Here is a 25,433-nt window from a genome sequence, read left to right as displayed (position 1 = left end):
AAGGAAATTTATAGAAAGGCTCTTTTGGTGCTTAGCAAATGATAAGGGCTCCTGAAATAATGCAACATAGAAAATTTTAGAGTTAGGGCAGTTGTGGGGACCATAAGTGATAGAAATTAAATAATAATTTTATTGGCAAGATACTGCCAATGGGTCTTATCTCTGACTACATTAACCATCATAGTAGGACAGTAAGATTTGGCTGGTTCAGGCCTTACACCAATCCCTGGTATTTGGAGACATATTGTTTGATAACTTCACTAAGAGATCAAACCCTTAAGAGAAATAATCTGAGAACAGAAATTAGACTGTCACTAAAGAAAAGGAGGCCTTCAACAAGTGAGTCTTCTTTATAGCATTAAAGGAGGCCTTCAACAGCAGTCTATTGAAGGCAGCACAACATCACATGGTCATAACTGTGCTTCTCATTACAGCATTTTGTGCATAAAAATCCAAGTGCCACCTGACATGAATGTTTTAGTTACTTCTCAGATATTTCAATCATTGAATTGAATCATATAATGCATGGCTTCTCTTTGTGATTTTGAATCTACAATAAAGATTCCAATTTTAAAAGGCTTATCATATTTTCTCTCTTTTAGTTTCTCTTTTCAAAAGTGTATTGCAAAATTTGTGTCTTTTCCTTTGAAACCAAAGTCACATTCCACTCTTGAATAGATCAGAATGTCAAAGAGCCATATTTAATAGCTCATTAGTCACCTTTTCTTACAAATCATTAATGGCCACTCTCAAGGCAGTCTTTAAATTGCCTACAATTTTCTCCACCAAATATTGACTGCTTTTTTCAACTTTGTGAGTATTCTCTTATAACCACTTTAAAAATCTATAACAGTGATATTTTCTCATGTTGTACTTGTCAAAATTTTCTAGTTCTCTTGTGTGGTTTTTTTTAAAAAAATTCTTAGAAGTTATAAATAAATAAGTCATACTTGCCCTACTTTATTTTTTTAAAAATCCTTAAAGTATCCAAGTATCAGATGTGGCTTATGCCTCCAAAATGATAGAGGCAATCTTTTGCACTCTGTACTTAAATACCTACCTTCACTTTCTTTTTATAAAGACTAAAGAAATTGTGATGATTTAAAACACCTGTAGCAACACAATTTTAGCAGGTTGTAAACTGGGATTTGGAGAAGCTTAAATTCCGAAGGTCCATTTATCCTGTGAAGTGATTATGGTGATACCAACTGAAAGAGCATGTACTTTTTCAAAGTGTTCTGTTTTAAAGGTCACAAAAGGTAAAACATCATAAATAACAAAGCCCAGATAAACTAACATTACCATTTGGAAATAATGCATCTGTTAGCCAGGAATGCACAGTTGATACCATATGAGTGATTACAACAAGTACAAAAAATTCAATTCATTGTAATCTTAATACTCCAAACAATGGAATGTTTTCTTCATTTTGTTTCAAAGCTTATATTAGAGTGAGTTTTCCTTCTCAATTCTTATAAACAATTATATGTTTGAAATCTTAGAAGCACTATAATTTTTCTCATTTCAGTGCATCAAGATAATAGAGTCCATGGCCATGTCCTAATGCTGCTCTCCTGAGTCTGCTTGCTTAAAGATTTTGAAAAAGAATATAATGAAAACAATAAGAAACCTTGAGAAATGTGTGCATCTCTGTTCTGTTGAATATTCACCTGGATTTTTTAAAATGATAAAAAGTGGTTGACTAAAGAGAACCTTAGCCCAATTTATTATTGTTGTTGTTGAATTGAGACACGGTCTAGAGCTGGCCTGGAGCTTATTATGTTATCCATGTTAGCCTTGAACTTTGAACAGCACTCCTGCCTCTGTTTCCAAGTGCTGGGATTACAGACATTTGCTAGCACATTCAAGAAGGAAGCATTAACTCTAATGTTAAGGCAAATGTGTCTTTATTTTTCAGGAAATACCAGATCTAGCTTATTTAAATGCCTACTTAAGTTATATGTTACTTTAGCATATAGTTGTAGATTTGGTTAGTATTTATCACCATCAGTACACTTATAAAATGTCTTGAAGAATAATCACTGTCTAATGCCTTTCTTTGTACATTATTTATCTCAGGGAGCTGCTCTTGGTCCAGTCAGAGCTGGCAGATTCTGTGTCTCAGGGAGCTGCTGAGGTCTCAGGGGGATGGGCGGGTTTGGGGCATGGAGTGGGTTCTGGGGTTTTTGATGGAGTTGAAGACTAAATAGTTATAATTATAGTTCTCCTTAGTTATATATAATAGAAAGTAAATTTGATACAGAACTTAAGACTCACTAAGATAAGATAGAAAATTAAGTATTTTCTCTAATTTTGTCAAATGTATTAGATATTGTTACTGTAATTCTTAATAACTGTTTTTGTTTTACTATATTAAGGTGAAAACCTTTCTTTTTAATTAGACAAAGAAGGGGGAAAAGCTGTGGAATAATCCTCTGTACACTGTAAAGATTTGTCACTTGAACTGGTTTAATGAAACACTGATTGGCCAGTAGCTGGGCGGGAAGTTAGGTAGGACAACCAAACAGAATGCTGGGAAGGAGGGAAGAGTTGCCGACCAGATGCAGAGGAAGCAAGATGAGAATGCCATACTGAGAAAAGGTACCAAGCCACATGGCTAAACATAGATAAGAATTATGGGTTAATTTAAGTGTAAGAGCTAGTTAGTAATAAGTCTGAGCTATTGGCTAAGCATTTATAAGTTAAAAAAAGACAATTAATTTATTACAAATATATGTATTAGTTTTTCCCCCCAGTACATACGTAGGTGCACCACATGTGTGCCTGGTGCCTGTGGAGGCCAGATGTGTGGATTAAATGGATTTGTGGTTAATTCTTAGTTACCAATAATGTATCAGTGTTGTATTAGGGAAGAAATAAAAGCAGTTCCTCTTAGAGTCATTTAATCAGGAGTCTATCTGATTTGCATTATCTCCCTCATGCTCCCAGTACTTTCCTTTTCCTCTATCTTTTATATGAGTCTGAGTCTCGTCTACCTGAAGGCTGTCTTGTGAGTCAGTCCATGTGTTTGTGTCTGTCTGTGAGTTTGCTCGTGTGTGTGTGTGTGTGTGTGTGTGCGCGTCTGTCTGTCTGTCATCTGTCCCTATATGTCGGTGTGTATCTCTGTGACTATGTGTTCTATCTGTGTGTATCTGTCCATAACAAAGGGCTTTGCTTTGTCTGTACTGAATGGCACAGAAAGCATCACATGGGAAACAAATGTGATAACGGTAGCAAAATCTTTAATAGAGTTCTACATGGAATTCAATCACTGACACCAGCTGATCCCAACTGACTCAGGCAATAAACACTACTATGAATATCATTATTTATCAACCAATATCCATAAATAGATATTCACTTTAGAAGATTGCTTTCAATTTGTGTTTTTGCTCTTTCAGCAAATGATACACAAGCATTATTCTGGGTCAGGGGCATGGAACAGTACATGTTTTAAGATTGTAGCTATGCATTAGCTTGGATTATGAAAGTTGATTACATAGGAAATCCAAGGCAGGTAAAATTGATTATTACATTGTTCTCTTAATGGCAGGTTAAACAAACAGACCAAGTACCCAGTAGGATGGCAGTCTTCAGTCCTTATCAACCTGAAGATATGTTATTAACTCTGGTTGAGAATCCAGCAAAAATTCCAGTCTCTTAGGATGCAAGAGATGTTTTTATTACAGTGCATTGCCACAAGAAGATAGTGTTGGATCCCCTGGGAATAGAGTTCCATGTGGCTGTGAGGTGCCATTTGGGTGCTGAGAATGGAACCCAGGTCTTCTTCAAGAGCAGTGAATGCTGAGCCATCTCTCCAGTCTTTGAGCATCACAGTTGAAACCACAACCTTTTTCACTGATGTATAGGATAAGCCTGTAAAATCCCAAGGACATTATTTACAGGGTGATGTCCATGATTCCCTGGGAGGAAGGACCTCAAAAGTTCCCACTGGTACAATCACAACCCTGTGAGGGGGATTCCCAGGTTTGTCTCCGTATCTGCACTCCCAGGCTCAAACTTATGTTTCCAGCTGCATACCAAGCACTTCCCAAGATGTTGCGATGATCTCATTCCATATGTTCTATGTTAAACACATCATCTACATATTGTCCCTTACAATTTTCCTAGTGTTTTTAATGACATAATTATCTTTTTTCACAACTCAAGATCAAGACCTAATTAAAAATACATTAAATGATTACCTAACTTGTCATGCCCTCACAGTAAATTGTCTGCCACGTGACAAAGCATTCTTAAAAATTGTTTTGATTTCCAGCTTCTATTTTCCTGACACCATTTTTATTTGGTCACAAATCACTTTTGAATTATTTGTGTTATCAACAAGCACTGTAGAATTTCTTCAAATGGGTGTTACATTCTAAATAAATAACACAACTTTTCTGTAATTTAGGAACTATATCTGTATGCTCTCAAAGCCTTGAATGCTCACTCACTAGCTCATTTATTCAGAATTGTGTTTCAATTGTCTAATCATAAAACACTGGGATAAGCATCTGTTCTGGTTTTCAAAAGCTAAGATGGACAAATTACTTTATGTACTGATATGTACTGGGGGGTTATTGCAGTCTGATTTGATAGAGAGTGACACATATGTGCTACATTTGATAGGACAATCTAGGCAGTTGCTCTGAATGATGGGAGGAATCATTCATGTGAAAACCCATAGGAGGAACAAGAGGAAGTGTCTAGAAGGACAAATTTTAGCATGTTTTAATGAACAGAAGGAAGATCAATGGAGTGGAAATTTTGCTGAGCCAATTTTGCCTAAGTACAAAAAAAGAAACACCAAGAAAGATATGAAGGAAAATCCTGTAGGGAATCACCAGTCATAAATACATTCAAGGGTCTGGGGATTCTTACGAGCGTCTCTGATATGACAGAGACACTGCATCCAATAATGACACTAACTTTTGAGTGAAAAGTGATGATGATTAACTTCTGCTGCAAGGTGGCATATGACATACATTGTGAAATTCCCTCCTTTACTTCAATGCTACGAAATCAGTTCTGCCTATTCCTCTTTTGACAGTCATGCTCCAAATCAAGAAGGCCTTTGTGAATTTCATTTTTTGAACCATAAACACTTGATAGTAACCACTGATGCAAACACGAGAAAGTAGCAACACTGGTTAAAGCTACGTTGTTGCTCAGCAGGGATTGCTGAGGCTGGGGAACGCCACCATGATCACTTGATATGGCAAATAAGAATTTCTTCAACATATTTTATACATACCTACTAACTTTCTTTCTCTCAACTTCCTCTTGTGATTGTATATTATAGAAAGAGTAGACTGTATGTTCTTTGGTCTTTAGTACCTGTGGGATCTGCATCTGAGGACCCAGCCAACCAGGGATTGAAATATTTGTAAAACATTATATCTGTACAGAGGTGTGGCACTTCAAATGAAAATGGCCCCCCATAGGCTCATAGGGAGTGGCATTATTTGAAATTATTAGGATGTGTGGCCTTTTTGGAGTAGGTGTGGCATTATCAGAGGAAGTGTGGCATTGAGGGTGGGTTTTGAGGTTTCAGAAGGTCAAGCCAGGTCCAGTGGTTCTCTCTTTTCCTGATGCCTACCAATCAGGATGTTGAGCTCTCAGCTCCTTCTCCAGCACTATGTCTGCTTGCATGCCACCATACACTCTACCATGACAGTAATGGACTAAATCTCTGAACTGTAAGCTAGCCCCAGGTAAATGTTTTCTTTTATGAGAGTTGCTGTGGTCATGGTGTCTTTTCACAGTAATAGAACTTTGACTAAGATAGGAGGAGATACAACGTTGTACGCAGCAAAGGTAGAGGAGCAGAGACATTTAAGCTCTTTGAATCTGAAGACCCAGGAACTAGACATGAAACTACAGGATTTGGTGTTTGCCCTAATGGGTTATAATCTTGACTGGTGGAGTCTCTTTCTCTCTTTCTCTCTTTCTCTCTCTGTCTCTCTCTCTCTGTCTCTCTCTCTGTCTCTCTGTCTCTGTCTCTGTCTCTCTCTCTCCATGTTAGAAGTATGCAACTTGTTTTTGTTGTTCTTTTAATTTTAGGGAGATAGTCACAATTGAAAAGGTTTCCTTGAGTCTCAAAAGAGACTTTTGACTTTGGGCTTTTGAACAATGTTGAGAATTTTAAAGACTACGGAAACTTTTAAAGTGAGACTAAATGCTTTTTTTTTTCCCCATCATGATATGATCACGAGCCTATGGGGATCAAGAGCAGAGCATGGTGGTTTGAATGAGCGATGTCACTCACAAGCTCAAGTATATGATCCCTAGCTGGTGCTGCTGTTTCCAGAGGTGATGGGCCCATTAGACAGTGGAGCTTTCTGGAGGAAGTACATCACTGGGGGTGGGCTTTATAGCCTTACCCCACTTCTCGTTCTCTTCTTTTGTATGCAGTGTGTGAATGAAAATACGATTAACAAGATCCTGCACCTATGTGTTCCCCAGAGTAAAAAAGAATGTTCTGTGCAATCCTATCAAGGTAGGTAAGATGTATTTTTTAATTAATGGTTGATAGTTTTGGCAGAAGCATTGCATGCAAATCACCACACATCCAGTTATGTCTTCCCTGACCTTCTCTGTGAAGTATCAGCCCAATTTCCTCTCCCACAGTGGAAATGGTCCAATGTAATCAATTTGCCAGCAGATACGTGGATGATCACCTGGTGTTCAGTATTGGTGCCTATGTTTACAGATTGTAGGGTCTAAGACTAAATAAAAGACAATCTATTATTTAAAAGTGAAAACCTTCACCAGGACAAATACCGGGTCATATTTAAAAGTCACCTAAATAAAAGTTTAGAACACTTACTTTTCACAATAAAGGCTCACTATCCATCTCACATTCCAATTCCACACAGAGATAATAGTGATGGAATAGTCCATATTACAATCTTTTGGAAACTCTGGGAAGACCCCTACCCTATACAGTTTTCCTTAATTGAAAAACCACTGCCATGTGTACCCATCACTGGTCCTCTGGTATTCACTATATTCTTGGTGCAGATGGAGTAAGGGGTTGGTGTGCTATTGATGTCAAATTCTCACTGCATGTCTGGGTTTAGATAGATCAGAATAAAATATAACATACATAGTATACTTTGACAAAATAATATTTGAATATTTTTTACATAAGTACATTTAAGGAAGACAAGTCTCTTCTCCATCCAGATTTTCCTTGACTATCTTTGAGGAAGGCAAGATGAAGTATGGGCAATCCAGCATACGTGGGGGCTCACAATATGTGTCAGGATAACAACAAATACCTTGGACAGCACACTGGCAGCAGGCAGGGAATGCCCCATTTGCCTTGTTGCTATTAGGAAGAAGCACCACCTCTACCAAGCAGCCAAGAAACTGTACTAAAGTGCAAGAACATGATGGGGCTGGTGTGGTTAAGGTGTGGTTTAATTGTATTCTCCAAAGTTTCACCTATTTGAAGCATGTTCTGTACTGTGGTGATGTGATATCATAAAGTGGTGAGGTCTGGATGAAGGTCATTGCTCTCTGAAGAAGGTTTCCTGTCTGGCATTGTGATCCCCTTTAACAGCGACTCCTGGCCATCTGATGTAGCCAGGAAGTCCTCACCAGAATGAAGAAAATTCAAGCTAAACTATGAGCAACATAATCCATTTTCTTTGTAAAGACACCCTGTCTCAGTTATTTTGTTATAACAGAAAAACAGACTAATAAAAGGAACTTATCTCTTCTGGTGACCGCCCTATGCCCAGAAGTCAGCAGAACATTTTCCAGGAAGTAGGTTTATCAAGGGTCTATTGAAAGTTTGAAGTGGCAGAGTTACACTGGGCCATGTATTTGCACCCAGCCTTGGCAACTGGTTTTGAATAAGGCTGAAGATTTAACTATTATAACACATAGTGTAAAACCATAGGTTGGGAAGGTAAACTTGGTGTCTCCTGACGTTGCCTCCCAACTTAAACCCTATAGGTTTCACTTAATACAGCAATGACACATTAAAGCATAAACAAGATTGTTTTATAATCTCCACTACTTTTTCTCACATAACTTAACTTTCTTACTAGGAAATGTTGATTTCTTTCTTTCATTTATTATCTTTTATTATTTATCTTTTTTACCTGAGTTTTTTTTTTCATTTCCATCTTTCCCTTTTGTGTCCCCTTTCTTTTCTGCCATGTCCCCATGTTCCCTTTCTCTCCTCTTTTCTTTGTGCTTCTGTTGGATGATGCCCAGGCTTTTCTCTTTGTGTATCTATAGATAGAGATCTACAGATACAGTGATGTGTTTTCCTGTGTATACATCTGTATCTACATGTAAAGGAGACATCTTTTTGAATGCAACATGAGCAATTTGGCATTCTTTTGATGCAATTTGGCAAAATATCGGTATCTCAGTGAGATTATAAGAACACAAGACCCTTACTTTCTAAGTCAAGGAGGTACATGGTATAGTTGCCACACAAGAAGAGTCTATATCATTACTTCAGTGATCCCTAGGGATGCATTATGAATTGGATGTCAGTATTGAATAGAAGAGCCTTCTGCAAATACCAGATGTCATTTTCATTAATCACGCCTATCTTTTCTTTATAATGAAGAAATGGAGATACCTTAATTTGATGAAAGTGTTTGTCTTCATTTTTTTTTGCTTTGTAAGTAAATGACTAAATATTAAATCAAATCCACACAGCATTTTAAAAGCATAGAGGATAGTCATGCTTATGGAACAAAAGATAGTGGGCTCATGGAACTTATGGCACAGTGGGTAGAGAGAAATGATTTAAAGAAGTATAGCTCTCTTCATCAGTCTGGTTATGGACAGTGCCTGGGGCTTTGGTGACTCCACTGCCTCCAGGTGTCTCTCTGGCCTGGAGCTTTTGTTGGGTACACTTATTTATTATTTATTAAGAAAAGTCTTTCCCATTATTTATTTATTTGGAAAATCTAGTAGGAAAGTTACTGCATGAACTGTATGAGTTTACCAGTATAAGGAAGTACTTGTGACAGTTGTCCAATTCAAAGTTACTCTTAAAAAAACAAGATATGACTGCACAATAAAACATGACTTTGCTGTATTTTCCTTTTTTAAAGACATGTTTTTAATGGAAAATTTGTATGGGCTCAAGATAAAAACTGCTGAATACTCCTGACCTTCATTATTACCCCACAGAGAGTTGCTGTGGGCATTTTCTTGTGTTTCTACAAGTGACATGACATGTGTGACTCTCTTGCTTTCCCTTACTATGCTTTGCCATTTCTCTAGAACAAAAACTAAGCGATTATCACATCAAACTCTCATAAAAATCCAATAATAGTTTTTTCCATAGTTTATTTAGCAGGTGCCTTGCTGATAGACAGTCAAGTTTCCCCTAACTTTTTACTAATATAAAAATGTTGCATTAAGGCCAGGCAGTGGTGGCACATCACTTTAATCCCAGCACTCAGAGGCAGAGGCAGGAGAATCTCTGTGAGTTCGAGGCCAGCCTGGTCTACAGAGCAAGATCCAGGACAGGCTCCAAGACTACATAGAGAAACTCTGCCTCGAAAAACCAAAAAAAAAAAAAAGTTACCTGATTCAATTAGTAGATGTAAAAATACAAAGTTCTCACACATAGAACTGTTGGATAAATGCATATGTATATTTTAAATTTTGATAGAGAGGTCAAATACTCAAGCTAAGGGAAGGTAGCTAATATATTGCTGTATCCAGTGCTTAATGGGTTAATAATATGTTTTCCTGCTTGAGAACTTACTTTAGTTCCATCTTATTGTAAATGAAATAGAACAAATTTACCTGTGACAGTGAATATTTCTATTTCTTTTTCTGTACATTCATAATATGAATACACATTTTTAGCTTTCCAAAATGCATTCTTAATTTCTGCTACTTTTTTAGTAGCTTCCAAAGTTCTTTCAGTTAATACCTCTAGTCATTTCTGACTAACCATTCAGAATTGGGACATTATGGACTCATTCAGAAGAAACTTCTGAGGACCAAAGACGTGGGAGAGAGATGGAGAAGGGAGAATGATAAGGAGAAATCAACAGGAAAGCATGGACTCCTGAACTGCACATCTTCTGAAACAGATGTTAAACACTCTGGCCCATCAATGTCTGAGTAATAATTGGCAGTAGCTCCAGAACTTTCTGCTCACCAAGCCAGGCTACAGGAACAAGAAAAAATGGGAAATCTTTGACAGCTTGGAAGCATTGTGGTAGATTTGCACCCTAGAATGAAGACTTTGTTCATGTCCCACTTTAACAGGCTCCTTGAAAATGATCAAGCCAAATGCCTGGGTTTCCAATCCTCTCATCTCGGCCTGTACTGTTACACACCTCTGAGGATGACTCCCATTGCCAGCTTCCTCCTTTGCTTGTGCTCACTGAGTGTCACGTGACAGGTGGGTCGGCTTTGCTTCTAAGATGTGATTTCTTTTGGGACTAGGACTGTTTTTGCTTTCGGCACATTAAATGACATCCTCTACCCTGTTTAGATGTCAGAACTGTGAAAGTATAATAATGGGTACTCATACAGGGAAAAAAAAGCTACTTTCTTATTTTAATTCCATATTTTGGAAAGAACATTTTTATTCATCCGTCTGCATTTCTAAAAACAACAAATGAAGAACAAACCGTACTTTTCAACTAGCTAGGACATGCCAGTCATTATTATGCCACACCTTCCACATGTGATGCTCCTTGGTCTGTACTTGCAGGAGGTAGGGCTGGTTCACAGAAGATCAGTGATCCACAGAGGAGAGGGACTACAGTGAGTTTTCAAAAATAAGGAAATGGAGTGTTAAACCTTCTTTTCCAGTAGGAAAGGGCTCTCATTTTCATTGTTTATCCAGAAGGATTATTTATAGACCAGGACAAGGAAACAGATTCTGAATGAGGAAATAGCCTTAGCCCCATGACTCTTTAAGTCAATGCAGAGGTAAGACCCTCAATCAGAAAAGCCCCTTGTGAACAATGAGTGAGGACACACAGGTCTGCCTTCAGGTTTTCATGTGGCCTAAATGCATGTTCTCTTTTTTGCCATTAATAGGATTTGGGTGCCCACAAGAGACCTATGAACTCATTAACGAGCTTGAAGTTCATTGGATTATATATTTAAGAAATACTTTATTCTTTGTTCTTTTCCTACCACCTGAAAGCAAATTAATCAGGTACCCTGTATGTGTGTTTCTAGCAACACAGTGTGTCATGCTGGGTAGAAAAGAAGGTACACAGTTGTCATCCGTGCATGTTCAGTTCACAGTCAAAAGCAGACCGCTCTTTTGTAAAATACTGGAGTCATCAAAAGGAGCGGAAAATAGCGAATTACCTAGCAGCAGCCAGAGGAATAAGTCAGTAGTATTTTAATAATTCTATTTGCACTGGGAAAACAAAATAATAGATTTCTGTTGAATGAATGAGATTCTTTGTTTACTGAATGACAAATGTAAATGGGGAAAATTGTTTTTGCAGAAATCTCCAAATCACTTAATTCATCTTGAAATGGACTTTTCTTGCAACATGGTTCCTGAACTTTTTAAAAATACTACGGAACCAAATCCTTGATACCCAAGCAGTAAACTTCCCATGTTCCCTATTTTAGTCACTTCCTACATTCCATGAGCAGGATATGGGAGGAGAGGCCTTTTCCCACTTATCTAATCTATCTCTAACCTTCCAAACTAAGGTTAAATTCAATTACATTCTTGTCCACAGTCTGACAGATGGCAGGCCTCAGCCAGAGACACCACCCTGTTCGTTATTTTTTCTTTGTGAGACATCATCCTCTTCAGATAGCAATGGTAAAGGACTAGAAAAAAAACAAAACAAAACAATTGGTGTCATCGTATCAAAAATACCTGAAATTTTTCTAACTTGAGCAAAGAGAAACTATAAATAACTTCAATACAGTATCATGCAAAAATGCCTTTCTCTGTCATAATAAAATTTTAAGTTAAAAGTTTAGCTAACAGTAAGGGAATAAGCACAATCTTCATTCCTTTACATACAAAGATGACATTATCAATCCTGGCAGGTTGGGCCTGTAACTTGAATTATTGTCTACAAGGGAGGTATGTGGAACTTGTCACTAGTAACAGAAATGGGGGAGAACTAGGAAAATATTCTTGGATTAAAATGAGTGAACATGTGAAAAGGAAGTTTTAATTTTACACAGTACATCTGTGTTCTTTGCAGGGGCCAGGGTACCCAGAGAACCATAAAGTAAGGATAGAAGGCTTAGCTATTTTCAGAGTTTGGAAGATTTGATCAGGCCTGCAACATTTACCATGGTCTGAGAAGGGCTCAGCTTCCCTGTAAGTGGGAGAAAAGCCATTTTCCTGTCCTTCGCCTCTCCCATCATCTCACCGTATCCCACAGTTGCCTCTTGAGAAGAGCACCGATTAACCAGAGTTCTGGGGATTTCTCTCGCTCACTGGTAAAAAGAACCACATAGATATTTTCCTAGGACACAAATGAGGAAGATAGAAAAGTAGGAGTAAATAGAGGGTAGAAGTGGTACAGTTTAAAAGAAAGAAAGAAAGAAAGAAAGAAAGAAAAGCTTCAGCAGGCAAATCCTTCAGGTCCATAAACTTTGCTGAGAGTTTTCCTCAAGTTTCTGCTTAAGAAATGCATTCCTTCCCTATCCTTCGTTCTTTGTTTCTAGAAGTAAACTTAAAATGTGTCTGAAGTTCAATAGAATATTTAAGTCTGACTTTGAAACAAAGCAATCTGAAAAAAAATTTCTGTTTCCAAGTTGAAATGCATAGCCCCCAATCAATCAGTTAGTCAGAAATGATGAACCTCAAGACAAAACGTGAGCTTGAGATGGGGTCTGTAGCTGAAGGGTTTCCTGTGCCCACCAGGCTCCCGTGTCCTTGCATTCCCGCAGCCGCTCAGACCCAAATGAACACACAGAGGCTTATATTAATTATGAACTGTATGGCCTATTGGCTCAGGTTTTTTGCTAGCTAGATCTTACATCTTAAATTTAACCCATTTTCATAAATCTATATTTTGCCACGTGGCTCATGGCTTACCGATATCTTTACATCTTGCTTCTCATGGCGGTGGCTGGCAGTGTCCTCTCTGTTCTGCCTTTCTCCTTCCTCCTCTCTAGTTAGAATGTCCTGCCTAGCCCTATTCTGCCTCACCATTGGCCAAACAGCTTTATTTATCAACTAATCAGAGCAATATATTTTCACAGCATACAAAAAGACATTTCCCCCCATCAGGGGTCAGAGCATTTTCAGTCTCTTTCTGTGGGAGGAGCTAGAGTGGTCACATGTCCCCACTGATAGATCCACAGCAAGCAATTAAACTGGTGCAGCCTCATCCCTTTGGAAGATGGCATACGTAGAGAATCATTTAAGTTGCATTCAGAATTAAAATCCAATAGGATGTGGAAAACAATAACTTCATAAGAAGATGTAAATGAAAGGAGATCTAAGACAAACATCCAAAAAGAAAGTGTTGCCCAATGAGGTACAATAAGTTTAAATGTAATTTATGTTTTAATTTGAGAATGGCCATAAGTGGTGGCAGCTAAAACTCAACTACCTAAGGTCGATCTTCAACTGATGAAAATCTTATAGAACTCTCTTAGCATATTAGAAATGCCCATAGAAGGAAGGTAAGGCCAATTCTATTTTCCTTCTCCTTTAGTGGCATATACTGTCTGCGGAAAATCAATGTATCTTCAGATACAAAATAGATTTCTGGATAAGAGCTCTGCACAGTCCTGATGGCGCCTCAATGCAGAGTTTCACTATTATTTCATTGCAAGGTTGTTGTACTGACCCCATATGCTCTAAGTCCTTAAAAGTGAAGTACATTTTCTTCTTTAAACACATTGTATTTGATAGAAGAATTAAGAATATTGTCCAATTCATTTCAACTTTTAGTCTTTAGACTTTGATTTGTTTTTCTAAACTGATTTTTCAACAAGAGAAAATATTCAACTTTTCTCCACATGAGTTGGAAAGAAATTATTAGCAAGCTTCTTCATAAACAGAACTGTCCCTGAGGCTGGGGTGGAAATGAAATTACCATGAATTGTAAAGGGACTCCATTTCCAAAGTTGGCAATTCTGAAGGAGAAAGGCCAAATAGGACCTTACAGAGACTCCAAATATTTTCCCTCATTGTTGTTTCTAAATACTCTATAAATCATCCTGGCACCAAGAACTAGAGGCGTGGTATTAAGAATGATCAGGATCTCCCTTCTGGTATGCCTTGAAACCACAGCTAGTGGCAGGATTCTGATCAGAAGATGCTTTGGAAGAGAGAAAGCATAGTGCCATCTTGTAGCAACAACTTGTTCCCCACTCCTCCTCACCAGAATATCATCCTTTCCTTCAGAAATGTCAGTTTTCCATTGCCATTAACTAGTTATCTATGTCTTATGGTATGTTCTAAGGCATGTAGTTGTCAGTGTGCTTGTAACCTGTCACTCTCCTCTGTGAAGCTTGATGTGTAAAGTTAGCAGAACAGACTACATTGGCCTGTGGATATTATTCTTAAGATGAAAACTATTGATGATGTGTATATTGACTTTGGAACAAGTGATATACTTGGCCAGAGTGATATACAATTATTAGTTTTCATTATTCTTTTCTTAGAAACTATACAGAAAGAAAGAAGTAAGGACTATTCAGAGATAAAATGAAGTATAGGAACAAAAATTGTAAATCATGTCACTTTTCAATAGCTGCTTTGGATGTCACAGGAAAGACACAGCTTTGTTTTGTCAAGGGATTCAAGCTCCAATGAAATTCGAAAGGCTTACTTCAGCCCTTGGCGTTTGCTGCTATTCATATGAGTGACCCAGGAGAATGTGTCTATTCTATATCTTAGCTTATACAACTCTGAGACAAAGACAGAGTACCTGAGTACTATGTCAAGGGAAGACTGTCATATAGTACATAGACTGTCATATAGTACATGAAGACATCTGTGAAAATATTCCTGGGTTATTGTCACAATTTCTGCATTGTGTATTCTTCCTTTCACTTTGTAAATTTATTTCATCTAGGTTAGATTTTTAAAAATCACAATCTGAAAATCTAGGGAAATATTTTAGCTTTTCAACTTTATCACTGATATCAATAGGTACCTATCTTATTTTCTGTTCTTTGAAACTATAAAAATATACTTAGAATGAAGGGGAAAATACTGAAATCAAACTACTTTGCCTACAATAAACATAATCATTAAATGAGACAGTCTCTTAAGGCAAGGACATTTCCCAACAGCTGAAAGCAATAGCCATTTGGCAGAGAAGTTGTAAAATTCCAGAAAGACAATTAGTAGAAACGTTTTAATCCTTTAAACAATTTTTCTCCTACTTGATGCCTTGGATGCACCTGTTAGAATCTGTGACACTCAAGGTTTGCTTTGTATGTGTCTATAACACAAGAATGTCAGAGAGCTTTCCACATTTGGCTTGTGAATGGAAATTTTGAGGACAGAAAACACAGTGTCCTCCACCCTGTGAAACTTGGAGGGGAAAATGTTAAGGATGTTGTGACTGTTTTTCCTCTCCTCTCTGCTGGGCTTGTTTTAACTGGAAGCAGAGCTTCTAGAGCACAGCTGGAGTGAGTGAGTGGCTGTGGAAGAGAAAAAGGATAGTTTGTGTGGGTCCCTGACAAAGGTGAGACTGTTCAGCTGTGTCTGCTAGGCTGTCTCTCCATAAGACATTCAGAAGGTAATTCTCATTTTCTCTTGTTCTAAGACAACTTAACCTGGGTTCTGTATTTGAAGAATGTTGACGATCAGGTTTTAATTCCAAGTAAGTCAGAAGTGCCAGTGTGAACATCCCTGCAGTAGCATTGCCTCTGCCCCTCCTGTATAAAGGAGGTTCTAGGAACAGGGTCCTTTGTTGCATGACTATCTAGTATGGCATCTTAGCATCTCTGAAAATGCTCAGTTAAGGCCACCGTTGTGCATATATGTAGCTGACTTATTATAAAAGTTTATTTTAAACTTTAGATGGTGTTCAATAGAAATAAAGATATTTTGGCTTGCTTTTTTCTTTATTTTTTTCTTAAATACAACTTATATATTTTGAAGAGTCTATTATATTTTTAAAATTTTATTTCATGTATACGGCTTATTTGCCTGCATTTGTATCTGTGTACCACTTGTGTGCCTGGTGCCCACAAAGGACAGAAGAGGGTATGAAATCTCCTGGAACTGGAGTCATTGGTGGTTGTTAGCCAATGTGTGGGTGCTGGGAATCAAACCTGGGTCCTCTGGAAGAGCAGGTGGTACTCTTAACTTCTGGGCTATCTGTCCAGCATCACAGGGAGATTCATTTTTAAATGTAATTAAAGTAGATAAAATAATTAGAGAAAATATTTTTCTTGTTAAATTCACATTTATACATTATTTGAAATGGGAGACTTGTCACTGTGCAAGGGGAATTATGAGTTTCTGAATAATCAACAGACTAAAGATGGTTTACAGCAAAAGTAGTTGAAAAGTAATTACTAAAATTCCTACTTCCAGTTTTATTTTCAACTCAATCATTTCTTGAGGCAAACTGAAGATAAACTCAAAGACATAATTTAATGAAATAACACACTCTCATCTCTCAGGCTTAATTATATTCACTGCTGTCCGAGCTTTAGTGCGGTACAAATGGAATGCAATTTAGGGTTAGCAGTTCTTAGTGGAAAGCCCTACTTAAACTCTTGGTATCTGTGTGTACTTAACTTCTTTTACACTCAGTTTTCTCTTCTGGAGAATTTAATAATGGCATCTTCCTCTCAGTATTTTCCAATGAATTCTTGAAACAATAGAGCCATTGAACACAAGCTTATACATAGTAAATATTCATTCACTTTTTTTCTCTCAGTTACTCTCTCATCTCGTGAATATAGGATAAATTTGATACAGAAATAGACAGTTTGAGAAAGTTATGAGGGTACAGTGAAAAAAATAATTGGCTTTAGGTATCATAAATTAGATTTAAATCTCAGCTTCACCAACTTTCTCTAACATTGGTCATCTCTGAAATTCAGGCTTTCTGTTTGGGAAATGGGGATAGAAATATCTACTTTGTGAGATGTTAAGTGACCAAGTGTGGGAAGTAGTAAGTACAATGCCCCAAATCTTGGACAGCCTCTGTGGTTGATATATTGTGCACCCCAGTAAAATTATCTGGGGGTCAGAGAACAGAACAGCCATAACATTAAACATAGAGGTTAGGCAGTGGTAGCACACGCCTTTAATCCTAGCATTCCAGAGGCAGAGCTCCATCTGGATCTCTGTGAGTTCAAAGCCACACTGGAAACAGCCAGGCATGGTGACATACACCTTTAATCCCAGAAAGTGATGGCAGAAAGCAGAAATGTATATAAGGTGTTAGGACCAGGAACTAGGCTGGTTAAGCTTTTAGGTTTTTGAGCAGCATAGTTCAGCTGAGAGGCATCCAGTCTGAGGAAACAGGATCAGCTGAGGAATTGGCAAGGTGAGGTGGCTGTGGCTTGTTCTGCTTCTCTGATCATTCAGCATTCACCCCAATACCTGACTCCAGGTTTGATTTTATTAATAAGACCTTTTAAGATTCTTGCTACAAGCCTCAGTTACTAGAACTGAAGTTTACCATCATGAGTTGTTTAAGGAGGACACTGTCACTACTAATAGAAGTCCTAATGGAATCAGATCAGTCATGAATGAAATGGAAGAAACAATATGACTGTATATTCAAATATTTTCATGAGAGCATATAGTGTAACTTTTGATAAGAAATCATACTATTCGGATGGAAAATAAGGACCTTAGTCTTAAGTAGTAAAGCCATTTCATTCAGAATATTAGTCTCAATGCCTTGTTTCTGACATAAACACACACATACTATTTGTTAGTCATTTGTTGTTTATTTTTTAAGATTTAATTTTATTTTATGTGTATGAGTGTTTGCCTGCAAGAATGTATGTACACCACATGTGCCATGTGTGCCTGGTGCCATAGTGGCCAGAGGAGAGTGTCAGATCTCCTGGAACTTCAGTTACAGATGCTTTTTTTTTTCTTTTTGAGACAGGGTTTCTCTGAATAGCTTTGTGTGTTTCCAGGAACTCACTCTGTAGCCCAGGCTGGCCTTGAACTCACAGAGATCTGCCTGCCTCTGCCTCCCAAGTGCTGGAATTGAAGAATTGTGCCACCACTGCCTGATGAGTTACAGATGCTTATGAACACTATATAGGTACTATGAACATTCAGGTCCTTTGTAAGAACAGGAAGTGCTCTTAACTACTGAACCATATCTCTGGCTTCTGATGTTACTTCTTACCTGGGGGGAGGGTAGGGGGCAGGGTGGATTCTCCTTAGTCTAAGTATACATACAAAACTATTTCATAAGAAAATGAAAATCTAACAGCCAGCTCATGCAATGAGCACAGGACCCGGTCCCACTGCTTGGATGCCTCCCAAACAGATCAAGCCAATCAACTGTCTCACCCATTCAGAGGGACTGATCCAGTTGGGGGCCCCTGGAGGAGGTGGGAATGGGGGGTGGGCTGAGGGGAAGGGGAGGGGGGCGGGAGGGGGGAGAACAAGGGAATCTGTGGCTGATATGTAGAACTGAATTGTATTGTAAAATAAAATAAAAAAAAGAAAATGAAAATCTGAGAAAATTACAGAAAGATTGACTTTGTTATCATGTATAATACTTTGACTTTGACAGACAGTTGGCAGGCATACATAAATATGTCAACAGCAAATAGCATGGATTCATATGTAACTTAACTAGGAATTAAAGTTTATTCTTTTCTTTTATCTATTGGACTTTTACAAAAAACTTCAATTTGTCCACAGTATCAATGATGAATTAATGAATAAATTATTCTCATTAATTAGGTCCACATGCTTAGAGTATGATGAAAATTTACTTCTATCTACCATTCAGCAGCCGTCATTGTCCACATGGTAGGCTCATGTGTATCTGCTTTCTTCTGCATGTGTCTTGTTGTCATGGTGAGCATGTTGGTATACTTAAATATGTCCATGTAGTAAGACCTGTAAAGAAATATTAAGTAAACAGAGTCTTTCTGCTACTGTATTTTAATACTACTAGAATTTACGTGAAAATGACCTAGATTTACTTCTGACTCTGTGAATTTAGATATTTCATTTTCTTGTGTGAAAGCCTCTCACAAAAATGCTTCTTAACACCACCCCAACGGACAGCTGATAGCTTCTAAGGAAGAGTCAGTGTTCATTAAGGGTGTGGCCCCTGGTAGGTATATTATGCTTCAGTTGATGGGTCCATTCAAATTGGACTACTTGGGTTATTAAAAAAAACAACAACAAAAAGCAAGACATTAAGTTGGATGTGGGGTGGATTAGGAAGAAGTTATAAGGAGGAATGAGGTTGAATATGATCAGAAAACATTGTACCACATTCTCAAAAAAAAAAAAAAAGTCCCAATGGGGTTGACCTTAGTGGTAAAAGAAATGCAGTAGCTAGGGAATAGAGTTAGGACTAATATGTAATGCCAGGCTAGTTCTTTGACTCTTAGCAAATTGGGTGGAAGAGAAGCAGTTTAACACTTTTGGTAGGATGCCAAGGTAAGATCATTGACACAACTGTGCGTTAGTCCTTTTTCTCATTGCTGTGACAGGATGCCTAAAAACGCAATTGAAAAAAGTAATAGTTTATTTTAGCTTACAACTTTAGGATAGTTCATCACATAAAGGAAGACTCAGGGACAAGAACGGAACAGTTCTAACTGTGATGCAAAACTACCAGGTAGATAGTCACACTGAATCCATAGCCAGAAACCAAAAAATGATCATTGTTGGTGTTGAATCCCATTTTTATTCAGGCTGAGGTCCCTGCTCCTGAAATGATAATATACATCCATGTGGTCTTCTGTCTTTAGTGAAACTTTCTTGAAAAGTACCTCATAGACACACTCACTGATATATTTTCATGACAATTCTAAATCTAGTCAAGTTGACGGGGAATATTAACCATCACAACTCCATCTCCTTTTAATTTGGCAGCTAAGCACATCATTTTAAATCATAGCATTACATTTCATCACCCTTAAAGTTCCATTGTCATTTCATAATGCAATATGCATTTAGTCCATCTCTAAAAATCCTGAAAATCTTTGATAATCTAAACACTGGATGGATAAGAGCATAGCAAGAAGAGATCAGACCAAGGCAATAACTATATACAGAATGACAAATTCCAGGTCTTTCAGTTCTATGTCTAACATGGAGGATCTTAATGGAATCATCTGGACTCTGATGGACATAGGCAGCCTCATCTCTCCAACTCTGCTGCCAATATCTTATGTGAGCTCCTCAAGTTTGCTTTACCCTGTGCCTCCAGATAGCCTCAGTAGGTTAAAGTTTTTGTCCAGAAAGCTGCTCCCAAGTATCCACATGGAGGCTTAATATTAATCATAAATGTTTGGCCAAAAGCTCAGGCTTGTTACTAGCTAACTCTTACATTTAAATTAACCCATACTTTATGCTTTGCCATAAGACTTGGTACATTTTCTCAGTATGGCATACCCATCTTGCTTCTCTCTGTGTCTGCTCACAACTCCACTAACTCTGCCCTTTTTCATCCTGGCATTCTTAGTTTGGTTGTCCTGCATATAGTTCCTGCCTGGTTACTGGCCAGTCAGCTTTTTATTAAACAAGTAGAGTGACAAATCTTTACAGTATATAAAAAGATTATTCCACAGCATTTACCCATTTTTGTCTAATTAAAGAGGAAGGTTTTAACTTTAATATAGTAAAATTATATACCACAAAACAGTTATTAAGTAAGAATTACAGTTACAATCTCTAGTCCATTTCTATTTGGCAAATTTAGAGAAAATACACTATTATTTATTCTATCTTGATGAGTCCAAAGCTTTGTGCCTAATTTACCTTTTATCATAATTAAGGAAAACTGTAACTATGACCATCTAGGCTTTAACTCCATCAAAGACCCCAGAAGTGAGAAATGTTACCTAATGACAGGGACTTCCATAACATTGGGGCTTACATCTTTGGCCTACAGGCCTGGTTTATCTGACAGATATTTCTGAGAAGCAGGGAATGTTAAAAAACTGTCCTGCCTTGTCTTGGCAAAGTCTGACAGTTGCTTTCTTTTGTGTCCTACTGGTCCAGTTTGGACATTATACTGTCAGCAATTGAGGCAATGGTAGTTTCTTTGCCCACATGGCTAGCTTTTGCCACAACGAACACAAACTCCATATGGAGATTCTTTGATGCCCATCATCTTTTCTGAAGCAGATTGATGCAGTCAGGAGCAGATGTGTCTCACTGTCATGAAAAGCCTTACGTTATTAAACATTAAATGCCATATTCTGTATGTCTTTGAAGTGTTTGACATGTTTGAAGACCATTTATTTATCTAAATATATCTGTATATGACCTTGAAAACGTACCTAACATGACTATAAGTTTGACTAGTATAGATGACTATTAATCTGTATTTTTAATTATACATTTTTAAAAATGAGCTACATAACCACAATATCCTAAGAAAGAGTCAAAACATATATATATATCATAACAAAATTAACTTTCAATTTTTATCAATGAACCAAAATCAATACCAATGTAAAATATTTAAGACTAGTAGTTGTGTGTGTGTGTTGATCTAAAAGTAGATTCAAAAATCTACCTATTTATCCTATCATTTCTCTATACCCTTTTTTGTAGATGAATTTCTAAACAGTCTTATTAAATAAGAAACACAGAGCCAAATACAGGAGTAATAGCTGAAGAGATCAGAGAAATAGCGAATAGCCACGACTAACCATTGCTTATTACCTCGCCGTAGCTTCCCAAGAGAGAGCTTCTTCCTGTTTAACCTGTGCTTTTATTGCCTTCCTGTTCTGACTTCTCTTTGGCTCTAAGCCCAGCCACATTACTTCCTCATCACTGCCTGTCTATACAGACCTCCAGGTCTCTATGGTTGGTACTGGGATTAAAGGCGTGTGTCACCACGCTTGGCTGTGTCCTTGAACACACAGAGACTCTGCCTGCCATGTGATTGGACTAAGGGCATCATCCTGCCTGACTTCTGTTTATGGCTATGACCTCTGATCTCCAGGCAAACTGTATTTATTAACATACAAATAAAATATCACATTTCAGCACAAATAAAATATCACCGCACTTTTTCTTTTCAGAATGAGACCCCTGAGATCTCATCTCCTTTGTTTAGTTTTTTTTTGACCATTATCAATAACAGCTTGTAACCAACCCCCCTTAAATGATAATAAATATTCATAACCCATCTTTTGGGAATGTGAGCTGTTGTTCTTTAGACTACTTTCTGTTGTTTGGGGATACTGATAATCTTTGGGGAAATCTTGATAAAATCAGGATAACTGTTAAATCTTGACTGGAGTAGTCTGTAAGGCTGGATCATCTCAGACAGCAGCCTTGAAGCTGTTCTGGATGCAGAACTTGGAGGAAATTGCAAGAGAGGCACTCACTCTGAGATGGATCATCTGGGCCATCCATTTTTATTGGTGTTTGGTCTTCTTGCTCTGAAAATAAATAAACTTTAAAGGTAACATACATATCTGTATTAATACCAGTATAGACCCATTCTTCTTTCCTTGCCAAACTGTGCGTTTTACATATCATATTGCTCTTTCTTTTTTATTGAAGGCATGGGTAATGTCAGTGAAGAGTAAGCATGTCACAGCCTGAATGCTTTCTTTTCTTAAAATTTCTTTGGTTAAGAAATATTAGTCTTTTTATTACCTTTGAAGTCAGACTCTCTGAAGCTTTCAGGACACAGGGAGAATGAAGCCAAATTCTTTGCCAGAGTAGAGCATGAATGTCTCATTCCGTTCCTAACAGAGTCATTGCTCCTCTCCGGAGTCCCATGAGCTAGGCACACTCTCTGAAAATCTTTTGGCCTTGTAGTTTTCCAATTTGTCATCAGAATGTCCCAGTGAGCTCTCTTTGCATTATTCAAAGGCTTCTTTAGTATAAAGTTTCAAACTCTTCTACATTCCTTCCACAAACCGGTCCCCAATGCCTCTGAGCCACACGGGCAAGTTTATCATAGCAATGACCCCGTTCTCAGTAACAGTTTTCTGTATTTGTTACTTTTCTTGTTGTGAAATACCCGACAACAAGATAAAAACAAGTTAAGAATAAAAGGATTTATTTTAGCTCACAATGTGAGGAAGAAGTTGTGGTGAGAAAGCAAGCCTTTGTGTGACAACAGGGACATCAGGCATCAGACATCTGGTCACATTTTGTCCACGGACAAAAAAAAAAAAAAAAAAAAAAAAAAAAGAGAAAAGAAAGAGGTATATATCAGTGCTCAGTTTGTTTCTTTTCATTTAGTCTGGGAACCCAGCCCATGGGATGATACCACATATATTCAAGATAGGTCTCTCCTCCTTAGTTAACCCTGCCTGGAAATCCTCTCATAGTTATAGCCAGGTTTGTGTTTCCATGGTGACTCTAAATCCAAACAAATTGATTCCAAAGATTAACTATAACAGACTGCACAATCATTTTGTATCCATGGATATTAGAAAGATTTAATCTGTACTACAGTTTATCCATTCTATTTAGTTATTTGATATTTATTGAGAATCTTCTTTGGACCAGGTGTTCCAGATAAAAATTCTTTTCTTCATAGACTTTGCATCCTAACACTATAGGGATAATATGCAAACAAATGAACAATTAAATAATATTTACCAGTAAGGATGCAGAAATTCAATTATAAAACAGTATAATGGGCAGCTGAAATTAAAGGGGACTGTACATAGAGTGACTAAAGAAAAATTACTGAGAAAATATTTTAACAAAAGTCTAAATTTGGCAAAGAGAAGAGCTGTGTGAGTGTCTGAATGCTGGACACTGCCACAGCATTCTCATAGGGGACCCTGGCCTTGCCAGTGCTCAGTGGGAACCAGGTTCATGTTCGAAGTCCAGCAAGTAAAGCCACATTGGGAAAACTGGATGAGTGAAGGCTGACTGAGGGTAGGATTCATAAATAATGTCAGGTAGAACTTAGGGGCTACTTGCAGGACTGTGGTGTTCTTAGAGTTGGATAGGGAGCCAACTCAGTCAAAGACCAAACGTGCCATAGTCTGACTTTTATTTTAAAATAATTCATATCTCTCCTGTGTGTAGGGATGACTAGATGAGAGCTTGAACAGCAGTCCATTGCAAGTAGCTCAGAGAAGAGAAGCAAAGCTGGGGTCATGGCCAACGTAATGACGGCAGTCAGGTGGATGGATAGACTTTTGGAAATGGAGCTCTGTGCATCTATTTTTGCAATGTGTTAGTTCAGCAAAACTAATGTTCTTCTGGCTCTAAGGAAGTACAGTTTCCTGGAAAATCTTTATTACCTAATTAAGCAGGGGAAAGACTTTCAAGTGGTCTCCGGAGTCCCTTCTCACTTTGCCATCCTCAGCCTGACTGGAATGCCAGGACTCAGCAACTCTGTGGGAGGACTAGGTAGACCCAAACAATGATTTCTTCTTCCATATTCATTTAGGAATGTTGTCCTTGGCACAGTGGATTTCCAGTAGCTAAAGGCTCATTTCCTTAGGTCAACATACCATCTGGCAGTTAACAAAGACTTTCCTGATCAACCTCAAGATACAGTAGGAGGTGCTTGGGAAGGTACAGCACAGAGCTATGGAAACCCAATAGAATACTGAATTCATGCTTAGTGTGGAGCTAGTGCTATTCAGTCCTGATTGCCTCAACTTTTAGATGAAAAGGTAACACTAAGTAGAAATAATAAACACAAGACTTACAGTTCTCCAGAAGATCATAGAGCCTTCTGTTCTACTACAGAAAGTAATATTGTTTGATAGTGGAAGCAGATAAATGTCCACATACCTTCAATGACATAATTGCTTTCTTCACTGACATCCTGTATTATATCTGAGGTTTCACTACTATTTCCTAATATTAATGTGTTGATAGCTTGAATCTCTGTTCTAATTTTAAATCCTTTAAGAGAAAGTACTACATAGTGGGATACCTTTGCTATTTTCACAAACTCTTTTGGCCTTACATTATTTTACACAGCTTAAACATCTTATATATACATCTTATGTATCTTATATAACTTATGCATCATTCCATTTTTCAAAGTCAAGTGAGACAATATGTTTTTGAGACTACTCTGAGACAATAAAACACAGAGATGCAAACACCATCACTGCAATCTCCTTGATCATGCCATAGACGTGAGAATTTTCCTTTTAAATGTTCATTTGTGCAGAATGGTGGAGACAGTGTGAGCTGGTTGAATATAGAGATGGTGCAGAGAGGAGCCACATACCATACTTAAAAGTCAGATAGAAGTGATACAAGGGCAGCCAAAACAACAACTGTGTGTCAACTACCGTGCTCATCACAACATGCATTTTCACTCTCTCAATGTCACAATTCCTAGGCATAGTGACAA

The 25,433-nt window shown here is 37.7% G+C and overlaps 1 long non-coding RNA gene across 1 annotated transcript in view; it reads right to left on the bottom strand.

Moving 5' to 3' along the window:
- Positions 1 to 9,966: 9,966 nt before the first annotated feature.
- Positions 9,967 to 25,433, bottom strand: part of LOC128106269 (uncharacterized) — a 44,919-nt gene continuing 29,452 nt past the window's right edge. The window contains exons 3-4 of the long non-coding RNA XR_008216642.1: positions 12,283 to 12,458; positions 9,967 to 11,805 (exon numbers count right to left, since the gene is read on the bottom strand). This is a non-coding gene — a long non-coding RNA (uncharacterized LOC128106269). The remainder of the gene's footprint in view (positions 11,806 to 12,282; positions 12,459 to 25,433) is intronic.

Source organism: Peromyscus californicus, unplaced genomic scaffold (assembly GCF_007827085.1).
Source record: "Peromyscus californicus insignis strain IS unplaced genomic scaffold, ASM782708v3 Scaffold_9__1_contigs__length_137607984, whole genome shotgun sequence".
Taxonomy (NCBI): Eukaryota; Metazoa; Chordata; class Mammalia; order Rodentia; family Cricetidae; genus Peromyscus; species Peromyscus californicus.
The sequence above is the reverse complement of the archived record's forward strand: the minus strand, read 5'-3'. Positions and strand labels throughout refer to the sequence as shown.